Genomic DNA, 13,678 nt, shown 5'->3' on the forward strand with positions numbered 1-13,678 from the left:
TCACCAAGCATTTATTGAGTGCCCTTTGCATGCTAGGTGCTTCTTGCGCATTAGCCCCGGTCCTGTCATTCCTTGATTTATATATCATTTCTATATTTATATTTATTTATGATTTATATATGAAACTGAGGAATGTTGAGCTACTTTATGTGAAATGGCAGGCTGAGTTTCGAAGGACTGAAGGTCTCCCAGATGCTAAGGCCCAGGTTCTTAAATCTCACACATTGTCTCTGCCCTGGAGGAAGGAATTCCTCTGAGACCTGCTCTTGCTGACTTCTTTAATCTAGTTGTAAAGAATAACACATGAGCATTTTGGTAGTTGGCCAGGACTCCTTTTCAGCGAAGACTTTTTGAGTCCTGGCCTGACTAAAAAGATGATGGACGTGTACATGGTGACACAACCTAAGGAGAACTTTCTGGTTTTAGGTGGCCTAACTAGATGACACAAAAACTAAGGCATAAGAAAGCTCCAGTCCAAGTCCCAAATGGACACTCTGAACAAAGCTTATTTAAGGAGAAAAAAAAAAAAAGAGAGAGAGAGAGTTCTACCCTCAGAACAACATTTTGTAATTTCCTGGCAAGTTTAGCTTCCCAGGGTTGGGAGAACATCATCAGGAGAAAAATAAATTTGACTTGCTCTTGATTCTTTTGCCCTTTATTCGGTGGGTGTTAGCCCTTGAACCCCTCTACCTTCTCCTTGAGAGATTTTGGAACTTCTGCCTCACAAGAATTTTAACATATTGGTGAACAGTGGGTCAGCTTACCTGAGTTCAGATCCCAGCTCTGACACTTAATGATTGTGAGCCTTTGTTTAACCTTTCAGTGCTTCTGTTCTGTCATCTATAAAAGGGAAATAAAAATAAGTGAGTGACGACTTCACACCCATTAGATGGCTACTATCAAAAAACCAGAAAATAAAATAACAACTGCAGGGGCTGGCTCCGTGGCCAAGTGGTTAAGTTCGCACGCTCCGCTGCAGGCGGCCCAGTGTTTCGTTGGTTCAAATCCTGGGCGCGGACATGGCACCACTCATCAAACCACGCTGAGGCAGCGTCCCACATGCCACAACTAGAAGGACCCACAACTAAAAATATACAACTATGTACCGGGGGGGCTTTGGGGAGAAAAAGGGAAAAAAAAAATCTTTAAAAAAAAATAAATAAAATAACAAGTGTTACCGAACCAGGTTCGTTTTTCCCTGTCGCCCAGAAAACCAAACACCGAGATGACGAGATTGCAGCAGAGAGAGGGTTTCAATCACAAGGCAGCCAAGCGAGGAAGCGGAAGAACGAGTCTCAGATCCGCCTCCTTGAAAATGGGGACTCAGGGATATTTATGGGGTAAGGGGCAAAGTGGTCTGAAATGTGGAGATAGGTGATTGGAGGTGAGGAGAGGTAAGGTAATTGATGATATGCGCAAGCGTCGTCAGACTCCATGCCTCTACATAGGACGCGTGCTCACAAAATAGTGACGTCAGCGTGATCTGAGGGTGGAGTTTTTAGCCTCTTCACGTCAAAAGGTCACTCACTTCTCAGGCATCCAGGCAGGCCCAGTTGATGGGTTGGTGGTCTCAATCGGCCTGAACTGTACAAAGGGGTCCTAATTCCTGAAAAGCAGCTCAAACACCCATTACCATGGTGACCCAGGCTCCAGGGAGATGTTATCTATAAGAGCCCAGTGGAAGTCGATAGCATGTTGCCTAAACAGCACAGTTAACAATGGGTGGGTGAACAACTAAAGGCTATAATCAGTAATTGCAAAAAAGAAAAAAAACTTTAGTTACTAGCTACCTAATCATCAATGGCCAACTGTTTACCAGTTTCACAAGTGTTGGCAGAGAAATTGGAACCCCTGTGCACAGTTGGCGGGAATGTAAATTGGTGCAGCTGCTGTGGAAAACAGTATGGAGGGTGACTCAAAAATTAAAAATGGAATTACCATATAATCTATCAATTCTATTTCTGGGTATATACACAAAAGAATTGAAAGCAGGGCCTCAAAGAGATATTTTTACACTTATGTTCATAGCAGCACTATTCACAACAGCCAAGAGGTGGCAACAACCCAAGTGTCCATCGATGGATGAATGGATAAGCGAAATGTGGTATATACATACAATGGAATATTAGTCAGCCTTAAAAAAGAAGGAAATTCTGACGTATGCTACAGCATGCATGAACCTTGAGGACATCATGCTAAGTGAAATAAGCCAGTCACAAAAAGACAAATACTGTGTGATTCCACTTATATGAGGTACTTAGAGTAATCAAAATCATAGAGACAGAAAACGGAATAGTGGTTGCTAGGGGCTGGGGAGAAGGGAACAATGGAGAGTTGTTGTTTAATGGATATACAGTTTCAGTTTTACAAGATGAAAAGAGTTCTGGAGATGGAAGTTGGTGATGGTGGCAACTATGAAAGATCTGTGTTTTACTGGATATCTTGGTACGTCAATAGGTCAGCTGATAAATACATAGATCCTGCATATCTACTAGGGGAAAGTCCAAGACAAAAGGAACGCATGTTATAGTCCTGTGGCTCTGTTAACTGATAAGGAAATGCCAGGTAGCAGTCTGTGAATTGCTTTGTCTTGAAGCCATTGTGATTATTACACCCCTTCAATATCAAAGTGGAGAGTTGAGAATAGTTCCCAGTTTCTAACTGGAGCCACCCTAACCCTCTTGTGCTGTTTTGTGATTAAATATTTATGGGAAGTGCATTGAGCTAGACAGCCTTTAAAATCAAGTTTGTAGAAGTTTGAGACAATTACTATATTAGTTATCTATTACTTGTAACAAATTACCCCAAAACTTGGCAGTTTAAAACGACAAATATTTATTCTCTTATGGTTTCTGAGGGGCTGCAATTGAGGCAGCATGGATGGGTAGTTCTGGTGTAGGATCTTTTGTAAGATTGCAGTCATGACGCTAGCTGGGACTAGAGTCGTTTGAAAGCCCCACAGGATGGAAAGATCTGCTTGCAAGCTCAGTCTTGTGGCTAATAGCAGGAGGCATTAATTCCTCACCACACAGGCCTTTCCATGGAGTTGCTCATGACATGGCAACTCACAGCCAGAACAAGTGATACAGGAGTGAGAGAGAGTGACCAAGAGAGAAGCCACAGTGTCTTTTATAACCTGATCTTGAAAGTGATCAGTTCTGCCGTGTACTGTTGGTCACACAGACCAACCTTGGGACGGTGTGGAGGGGCGACTACAAGACTGTGAATATTGCGAGTTGGGATCATTGGGGACTGTCTTAGTCTGTTCAGGCTACTGTAACAGAATACCATAGACTGGATGGCTTATAAACAACAGAAATTTATTTCTCACAGTTCTGGAGGGTGGGAGGTCCAAGATCAACGTGCCAGCATGGTTGGTCTCTGGTGAAGTCCTGCTTCCTCATTTATAGATGGCTGTCTTTTTGCAACAACGTCACATGGTAGTAGAGGTGAGAGATCTCTCTGGAGTTTCTTTTATAAGGGCACTAATCCCATTTATGAAGGTTCTGCTCTCATGACCTAATCACCTCCCAAAGGTCCTATCTCTGAATACCATCACGTTGGGGATTAGGATGTGGTGCGGGGCACAGACACAAATATTCAGTCCAAAGCAGAGACCATCTTTTTTTCTTTGCGGGGGGGGGGGGGGGGGAAAGATTAGCCCTGAGCTAACTGCTGCCAATCCTCCTCTTTTTGCTGAGGAAGACTGGCCCTGAGCTAACATCCGTGCCCATCCTCCTCCACTTTATATGTGGGACGCCTACCACAGCATGGCTCGCCAAACGGTGCCATATCCGCACCTGGTATCCGAACCGACGAACCCCAGGCCGCCAAGTGGAACGTGGGAACTTTGCTGCACCACCGGGCGGGCCCTGAAGAGACCATCTTAGAAGCTGACTACCACAACTACAACTACATTACTCAAACGAAATGTATTCCTATTTCAGATCCTTTAACAGGAAACGAGCTGAACTCAGTCTAGGAGACTTTTAGCCATAAAAAGGGGCAGAATTGCCTACTGGTTAAGAGAGCAGCCTCTAGAACCAGACTCTCTGGGTTCAGATTCTGGCTCTGCCCCTTACTGGGTGAACACTTAGACAAGTTACTTAACTTCTCTATTCCTCAATTTCCTCATCGGTGGAAAGGGATAATCAAGGCACCCCTTACCATGATATGTATGGTTGGACACGAGCATTTTCCACCTTACAGGAATACAAGGGAAGCTACCGTTGAAGGAGAGGTTAATTTCAGTTAAATCAGAAGGTCAACAGATGGTTACCTGATTTGGTTAAGGAGACTGTGTTTACTGTGGAATGAAACCTCTAGAATCTTTGGGGGAAATTGGTATCTTCTATTGAATCTTTACTATATGCTAGGACTCCACGTGCATTATCTTAAGACCAACCTTTGAGAAGGATACAATTATCATCTACCTATTTTAAACATGTGGAGACATTGAAACTTTGAAAAATGAAGTAACTTGTCTGAGATGCCACCATGTTTTGTTTACAATAATGAACTAAACCGCTAGGTGGAGCTGCCGCTTGTGTTTACAACCGCGGCCAAAGGTACGAATGGGAAGCGTGGTCACGTGCGGCCAGCTGGTGCAGACTGAGTCCCGTGTGGAGTCAGGTCTAGTCTGCAGTTTGCAGGCCAAGTCTGTGTGGCACAGACACCAAGGCGGTGGGTCGCTGCCTCTTTCCCCACGGAGGGAGGTAAAGGGCGCCCCCCTCAGGTGGGGCAAGGCGAGGAGGTCCACAAGAGTGGATGAAGCTTAGACTGGAAATGTTTTATTTAACAGATTGACTGACTTCAAAAAGTAAGAATTTTATTTTGCCGCTGGTTTGTCCCTTTACTTAGATTGAACCCTGACGTGTTCAGTGGGCGATGAACAGGACTCACGAGCTGCATTCAGCTCCTCCCGGAGTGTGGCAGCGTGCGTGCAATGCAATGCTTCCCGTCACCCGCTTCTAATTTGGTCACCTCTAAGGGGCCAGGCTCCCAGTACATTTTAGTATCCTCACAGTGCCCAGAAGAGTGCGACAGGTGCACCTGCCAACTGATGTTTAATTTAAACCCAATTAAAGCTGAAATTTACCCTTTTATTCATTTATTCAATAAATATTTAATGAAAATACAAACTGAATAATTTGCCCTTGTCTGTCAGAGGCTTTTGAGTGTGCAGGCCAGAATCCCACTTTTGCTTCTTCACTGCTTTAAAAGCTAACCTAATCCCTTTGTCAGGTGATGCTTTGTGGGCTCTCACTTTGTGCAGCCAGGATGCTCACTGCATCACTGTTAGCACTATTAACAACTCCACCAGCCTTGGTGCCATTTATAAATTTAATGATTTTGCTGAAGGGCTCTTATTTGAGATCATTAATGATAAAATACCACCCCATGCTGCATGCCCCAAATCCCCTAGCATTCTTAAAGCTCCTTTTTAATTAATTAGTACCCTTTATTTACTGCTCTTGAGCGAATCTTATTCAACCTCAACCTTAGGAAAGGACTGCATTCCTATTGTGACTAAAGGCAGAGGTATTTGGGGTCAGGACCGGATACTGGGAACCAGTAAATGTTAACTCATATGGGAAAAGGGTCTTTGCAGAGGTGATTGGGTTAATGATCTTGAGATGGGGAGAGTATTCTGGACTATCCAAGTGGGCCCTAAATGCAATCACAAATGTCCTTATAAAAGAGAGGCAGAGAGAGATTTGACATTGGCAGAAGAGAAGGCAGTGTGATCACAGAGGCAGAGACTGGAGTGATGCAGCCATGAACAAAGGAAGGCTGGCAGTTACCAGGAGCTGGAAGACCCAAGGAACATTCTCCCGTCCGGTGGCGGTGGGGGGAGGTGGCCCTGCTGACCCCTTGATTTCAGCACAAACTGATTTCAGACTTCTGGCCTCCAAAACTGTGAAAAGATGAGTTTCTGTTCTCTTAAGGAATGAAGTTTGTGGTCATTTGTTACAGCTGCCACAGGAAACGAATATGGTACTTTTCACAGCCCACTCAGATCACATGTGAGAATACTCGAGAAACAAATGCTGGAAAGGTTTTTTTTTTGTTTGGGTTGCATTTTAACAAAATATTTCAGACTTCTAAGAATATATAGCTAATAATACAAGAGACACCTGGGAACATACCACCTACATCTACAGAGCACGGTGTGAAGTCATTCGGATTTCATTAGGCCCCCTACTACGAATAGGCCCAAGCTAGAGGGGCTCCTGTCCCCACCTTTTAGAGGGTCCTACATAACACACACGTGTATACACATACATTTTTGTTAAAGAACAGATGAGAACCTCTGACACTTGGGATCTGGCTCTTGGCACTGGCCTAGCACAACCTAGAATCCTGAACATCTGCTCCTACCACCATTCAGGCCCCATGAAAACTCATCTCTTGCCCTATGTTCTTAAAGCAAAAGGCAGCTGGGTTGGAATGCTATGAAGCTTTATCGGTTATGCCCCCATTGAGGTCCGAGTCAAGGAAAAAACCCAGTCTTCCTCCTGTGTTTCTCCTGTACTCTCACACTGCTACCAGACTTAAACAACGCTTCTGACACCAGATGTGTGTGTGTTGGGGGAGGTTCCCACAACAAGCAATTCTGTGACACCAGCTGACTGTCCTACAATTTAATTCAATTCTGACACTGTCTATCTGGAGGTAGCATCAGATGCCGCAGGTTAAGGGCTCAGTCCCTCAAGACTGCCCTCCCCTCCAGACGCCAATTGCGAGTAGTAGCTCCCCAGGCTACGCACAACTTCTGTTTGACCTGGCTACAAATCAGAGGTTCCCATGACCTCCTCCCCACTTTGATTCGATTATTTGCTCTAACAGCTCACAGAACTCAGGAAACACTTATGTTTACCACTTTCTCAACGGATACAAAGAAAGATAGAGATGAACGGCCAGATGAAGAGCTCCACAGGGCAACGTCTGGGAGGATGCCGAGTGCAGGAGCTTATGTCACCGTGGAGTTGGGGTGTGTCACCCTCCTGGTGTGAGTGTGTTCAGCAACAGGGACCCTCTCCAAACCCTGTACTTTTGGGATTTTTATGGAGGCTTCATCACATAGGCATGATCACTCATTAACTCCATTTCCAGTCCCTCTTTCCTCTCTGGAGACTGGGGAATAAGGCTAAGAATCACAAGCTTCTAAGCATGACTTGGTCTTTCTGGTCATCAGCCCCCATCCAGGGGCCATCCAGGAATCCACGCAGACTCACCTCATTAGAACAAAAGACACTCCCATCACCTAGGAAATTCCAATGGATTTAGGAACTCTGTGGAAGAAACCAGGGTCAAAGTCCAAATATTAGAACAAAAGATGTTCCTAGTGTTCTTATCAATTAGGAATTTACAAGAGTTTCAGGAGTTCTGTGCCAGGAATGAGGTGGGGGGCTGGGAGGCAGAGATGACCAATAATATATTTTCTATTATCTCACAAGGTCAGAAATGGACTCTGCTTTTTAGTGCGGGGAATAGTTGAGCAGCAGAAGTCCTTGGGTAAGAGAAAAAGTAAATTATTAACTTCCAAATACTTCCTCTCAGATCAGGTGAATTCAATAAATTCTTGCATAACCAACAGTTATTTCTCTGTGGTGCTGAATGTCCATTTTCTTGCTTTTCTCCTTATTCTCATTGATTCTGGATTGCTCATGAATTAGTACAGTATTCACAACAGTTGTACTGCTGCCTGAGGAACCTTTCTGCAATATTAAACAATAGATATTCCTCTTATATTTGCATGGACGTTGGTTTGTATGTACCATGAATGAAGCATGATACAAGTTCTTTACTGTATGACTCTAGGTATTGCTTTAAGAGATAGTAAAAATTGCAATGTCAGTGATAATTTATGGTCAAATTAAAATATATTCTTATATTCTGTGGTGATTTATCATATGTATCCCCGTTTCAACGTTTTAATATGATATGTAAAATTCGTGATTGATTTCTGAATCTAAAAATTAAGAATTTAATTGGCATTTTCAGTTGTCGTTCAGGTACCAGAGAACACATTTTCTCTAAACTGAAATTCATGAAAAATTAAGAACTACAATCACTCAGGTAAGTTTGCCCAATTTGACATTACCGTTGTTAGATTAATTAAATAAGGACGCCATTAGACTGGCGTGGCTCTAATGCCCTGGCGGCCTGCATAAGCAAAACAGAATCTAAGCCTGTAAATGCCTCATGGTTAGAAAATGGAACCTAAGGGTGACCAATCGCAAACAGCTAGCTAAGCTCCAAGCTATAGCCCATCAGTCGTTTCCTTATTTTGCTTCCACCTTTTCTCTATAAAAGTCTCTCCCCAACTCCTGTTGGCAGAGCACTCCTAACCACTTCCGGTTTGGCGCTGCCTGATTCCAATTGATTTGTGCTCAAATAAACTCTTAAAATGTTTAGGATGCCTCAGTTTGTCTTTTAACACTGTCAGTGGAGCACAATTTATGTTAAAAATTTTATCATCTTATAATACAAAAATATTTTGCTGCTATAAAGGCAAGAAAAATAAATTGTATTAACTGTTTATATATTTATTACTCATATCAAATATAACAGACTATCCAGACGTGAAAAATAATAAACTTCAGACATGAAAAATAATAAAGTTGGTTGTCTTTGATATTTAGCCAACTTTCAGTCATTTCAAAACCATAGCTTTACACATATTTGCTGGCTTGATTTATAACTTTTAAATATTTACACATATGGAATGTGAGCCTCATCTGCACTCTTGCCCCAGGCCCCACAGATGCTCAGATGGGCCTGACTGGGCACAAGTTTACATGTGTTCTTTCATCATTAGCATAAGAAAAGTAAAGTTCACATATTTGGTAGTTTTTTGATCTTTAATGTAAATGTGAGAACTAGCATCTTTTTCATTAGTGGATTAAATAGTGGTCATCTGGATGACTCAGATTATGGTATGTTATATTTTAAATTCAGAATATTTAAAACTTTTTATGACCATCATGAAAATGAAAACACTGAGAACATACCAGCTCCAGTTGAAAATACTGTACAGTAAGGGGCCGGCCCTGTGGCTGAGTGGTTAAGTTCACGCGCTCCGCTTCGGCGGCCTGGGGTTTTGCTGGTTCAGATCCTGGGTGTGGACATGGCACTGCTCGTCAGGCCATCTTGAAGTGGTGTCCCACATGCCACAACTAGAAGGACCCACAGCTAAAATACACAACTATGTACTGGGGGGATTCCAGGAGAAAAAGCACACACACACAAAATTCTTAAAAAAAAATACGGTACAGTTAATAGCAAAGAGACATAAGTTTGAAGTGTAAAAAACAATTCTAATAAGTAAAATTGAAATTTTTTCTAAAATTGGAAATGCTTCTGTAATGCATCTCAAATTATATGACGTGAATTCAACTTTGCTTGTTAGCCCATGTCAATACACATCTGATAAAAATGAAGTAGGACAAAAAGGAGTTGTAAAGTGGAGGAGAGAGGTGGGACATAGCTGTAAGGTGGCCTAGGATTGGGCCTGAAAATTGTCTTTGTTGCTATTGAGTAGTGTATAAATATAATTTGAAGTAGAAAGTGATACATGTCATAAGAGGTTTTTCAAAAAGTTCTATGGGGCCTGGCCTGGTGGTGTTAAGTTCACGCACTCTGCTCTGGTGGCCCAGGGTTCATGGGTTTGGATCCCAGATGCAGACCTATACACCGCTCATCAAGCCATGCTGTGGCAGCATCCCACATACAAAATAGAGGAAGACTGTCACAGATGATAGCTCAGGGCCAATCTTCCTCACCAAAAAAAAAAAAAAAAGTGCTATGAACTGTTAACTGGGGTATAATGGAGATTTCTTAAAGTTCTTTTTATAATTATATCACCTTAGGAATAGAGAAAGACAAGCAAAAGTTTGGCTTATACAAAGAATGTTGCTTAGCCTTGGAAAAGAAGTAGGAGGCATTGTAAATATGGTTAACTCGGAGGTTTCATATGTTTTGATTTTTAAATTTTTCCTTATTGAAATTTTTAAATTGCAAAAGAAATAAATGCTCATTGTAGTGTGTGAAAATAAACAATATGAAGTTGTAGAAAGAAAATGTTAATCTTGTCTGCCCCTGCCCTGCTGTCCCCTACCCCAAGTTAAAAACTTGTTAACAGTCTGGTGCATATCCTGCCGTGAGTTGTCCTATTCCCATATAACATACACACATATACACTCGTATACGTACATATACATATAGATGCATATACACTGAAATACAGTGATCCCGCTATACATATTCACCACTTGCCTTTTTAATTTATCAGAGATCTTCCAATACATAAAGCTCTAAGTTGTGTTTTATTGCTGCACAACATAGTGTGGATAAACTATAATTTGTTCAACCTTTTCCTTAGTGATGTATATGTCGGTTGTTTCCATTTTCTTTCTTCTATAAACAATGTTGCAGCAAACATCTTTGCACATATATCCTTAGGTACCCGTGCTATTATTTTGATAGCACTACAGGTTTCTGCCCACCCTGTTTGAGAGAACGCATTTCCCTGTATCCTCACCAGCAGGGGGATTCGGAGGCAGATTTCCTGTGAAGCTGATGAAGTTGCAGTTCCAGGGCCCTTTGCTCGAACATGTGTCTCTCTCCACCCTCCCCCACCTCCCAAGGCCCTGGGAGAAGTCTTAGCAATGTGCTTACAGGGTCATGTATTTTTGTAATATTTGAAAAAAGTAAGTAATTTTATCGACTAGTTAAGACAACTGTGCCTTTCCACTCTGATCCTCCTCCGTTCACGCTGCCCCTTGGGCTGGATGGCCTTGGAGTGGCTGCAGGCATTTTTGAAAGTTGAATTGGGATGCATTTATTTGAGTTTAGCAGGGTGTATTTATGGGGCTCACTGTCACTGCTGTGCATAGTGGGGTTATTGCTAGACACCCTGGTGTAGCAATAGATTCTGGGTATACTCCTGTGACAATGCAGGGTCAGAGGTCACATCATGAAATGAACTTGTCTCATGGCATCTGGCACCAGATGTATGAAGGGACTGGAGGAGAAACAAAGTTTGAAATGTATGGAGCCAGAAGCTGGTCTGTAGAAAATTCTTCCCATCATCAAAAGTTATACAACCATAAGCAAGCGATTCTGTTCTCATTGATGGTTAGCCAAAACCAAAAGTTCTCTCCTATCAGGCATATCCTTGATAATGTAGTACCTACAACTATGAACTCACTATATTGTTTTTTCTTTTTGGTAGAACTTACCTAAAACAGAATAAGAATTCCCATGTTGAAAAAATATTTACAAGTTATATATCCAACAAAGGGTTAATCTCCATAATATATAAAGAACTCACACAGCTCAACAACAAAAAAATCAAACAACCTGATCAAAAAATGGGCAGGGGACATGAACATTTCTCCAAAGAAGATATACGGATGGCCAATAGACACATGAAAAGATGCTCATCATCACTAATCATCAGGGAAATGCAAATCAAAACCACACTAAGATATCACCTTACACCCGTTAGAATGGCAAAAACAACCAAAACAAAAAGTGACAAATGTTGGAGAGGCTGTGGAGAAAAGGGAACCCTCATACACTGCTGGTGGGAATGCAAACTGATGCAGCCACTATGGAAAACAGTATGGAGATTTCTCAAAAAATTAAAAATAGAAATACCATATGACCCAGCCATCCCACTACTGGGTATCTATCCAAAGAACTCGAAATCAGCAATTCCAAAAGTTCCATGCACCCCTATGTTCATTGCAGCATTATTTACAATAGCCAAGACGTGGAAGCAACCTAAGTGCCCATCAACTGACGATTGGATAAAGAAGAAATGGTGTACAATGGAATACTACTCAGCCATAAAAAAGGATAAAATTGTCCCATTTGCAACAACATGGATGGACCTTGAGGGCATTATGTTAAGTGAAATAAGCCAGATAGAGAAAGACAAACTCTGTATGACTCCACTCATAGGTGGAACTTAAACATATAGACAAAGAGAACTGATTGGTGGTTACCAGGGGAAAGGGGGGTTGTGGGGGTGGGGACAGAGGGTGAAGTGGTGCACCTACAACATGACTGACAATAATGTACAACTGAAATTTTGCAAGGTTGTAAACTATCATAATCTTAATAAAAAGTGAAAAAAAAAAAAAAAGAATTCCCATGTTATTAGGCCAAATATCATAACAGTACTACAAATAGCAAGTATGTCTGGTGGTAAGCCATGTATTTTATGCCTGCCAATGTATCAGATTGGATCTTAGCACATTACCAACAATGTGTGTGAAGCTGAAAGAAACTTTTCTAATCAATAATAAAAAAAGGAAATTTCAATCAGCCATGCTAGAAGAAACTCTTCAGTATCTTTCTCTTCTCTCAATCGAAAATAATATTATTGGGCCAGCCCCAGTGGCCTAGTGGTTAAGTTTGGCGTGCTCTGCTTTGGCGGCCCAAATACAGTTCCCAGGTGTGGACCTACACCACTCATCTGTCAGTGGCCATGCTGTGGCGGCAACCCACATGCAAAAAGAGGAAGATTGGCAGTGGATGTTAGCTCAGGACGAATCTTCCTCAGCCAAAAAAAGAAAAAGAAAAAGGAAAATAATATTAAATAATATTATATAAAATATTATAGTAGAAGGTCTTAAGGAATATGCATCCCAAGACTATAGAAAATAGTACTGTAGAGGTGTGTCAGGCAGTTAATAAATAATTTTTTAATTTTTTGTGCTGTTTATCAGTTTTATAAAACTTGTAATTGTGGTGACTTATTTTCTCATTCTAAATAAATATTTACCTTTGTGCCAAGTTTTATATTTGAAATTTTAAATTCTTTTTCTTGAAAAGGACCCCCTATATTCTTTCAATTTCAGATCTCTTAAAGTGTGAATCCTACCTGATTACAATTTATTGGTCTTGGAATGTTTGCCAATAGGATAAGCAAAATTTATATCTGTTTGCTTCGTTGACAGTTCATAGATCTCTTGTGAGATGCAACATTTTTTTCATGCATATATTAGCCATTTGTATTTTCTCTTTTTCGAATTGACTGTATCCTTTTGTCCAATTTTTGCTTGATTGTTTCTTATTAATTTGTAGTGGCTCTGTGTATTAAGAATATTAATACCTAGTGGGTCATTTGTGTTCCAAACAGTTTTCTCTAGATTATCATTTATCTTTTTTTTGGTAACAGCTTTGTTGAGATCTAATTCACCATACAGTTCACCTGTTTATTTGTTTGCTTTTAAAATATATATTTCCAGCTTTACTGAGGTATAATTGACAAATAAAAATTGTATATATTTAAGGCGTACAACATGCTGTTTTGATATCTGTATACATTGTGAAATGATTATCACAATCAACTAATTTAACATATCCATCCATTCACTCAAAGTGTACAATTCAATGGTTTTTACTGTATTCACAGAGTTGTGCAACCATCTTCACAATCAATTTTATATGCTTTTTTTTTTTAAAGATTGGTACCTGAGCTAACATCTGTTGCCAATCTTCTTTTTTTCCTTCTTCTTCTTCTCCCTGAAGCCCCCCAGTATATAGTTGTATATTTTAGTTGTAGGTCCTTCTGGTTGTGCTATGTGGGACACCACCTCAGCATGGCCCAATGAGCAGTGCCATGTCCGTGCCCAGGATCCGAACCCACGAAACCCTGGGC

Source organism: Equus caballus, chromosome 25, assembly GCF_041296265.1.
Source record: "Equus caballus isolate H_3958 breed thoroughbred chromosome 25, TB-T2T, whole genome shotgun sequence".
In the NCBI taxonomy this organism is placed as follows: domain Eukaryota; kingdom Metazoa; phylum Chordata; class Mammalia; order Perissodactyla; family Equidae; genus Equus; species Equus caballus.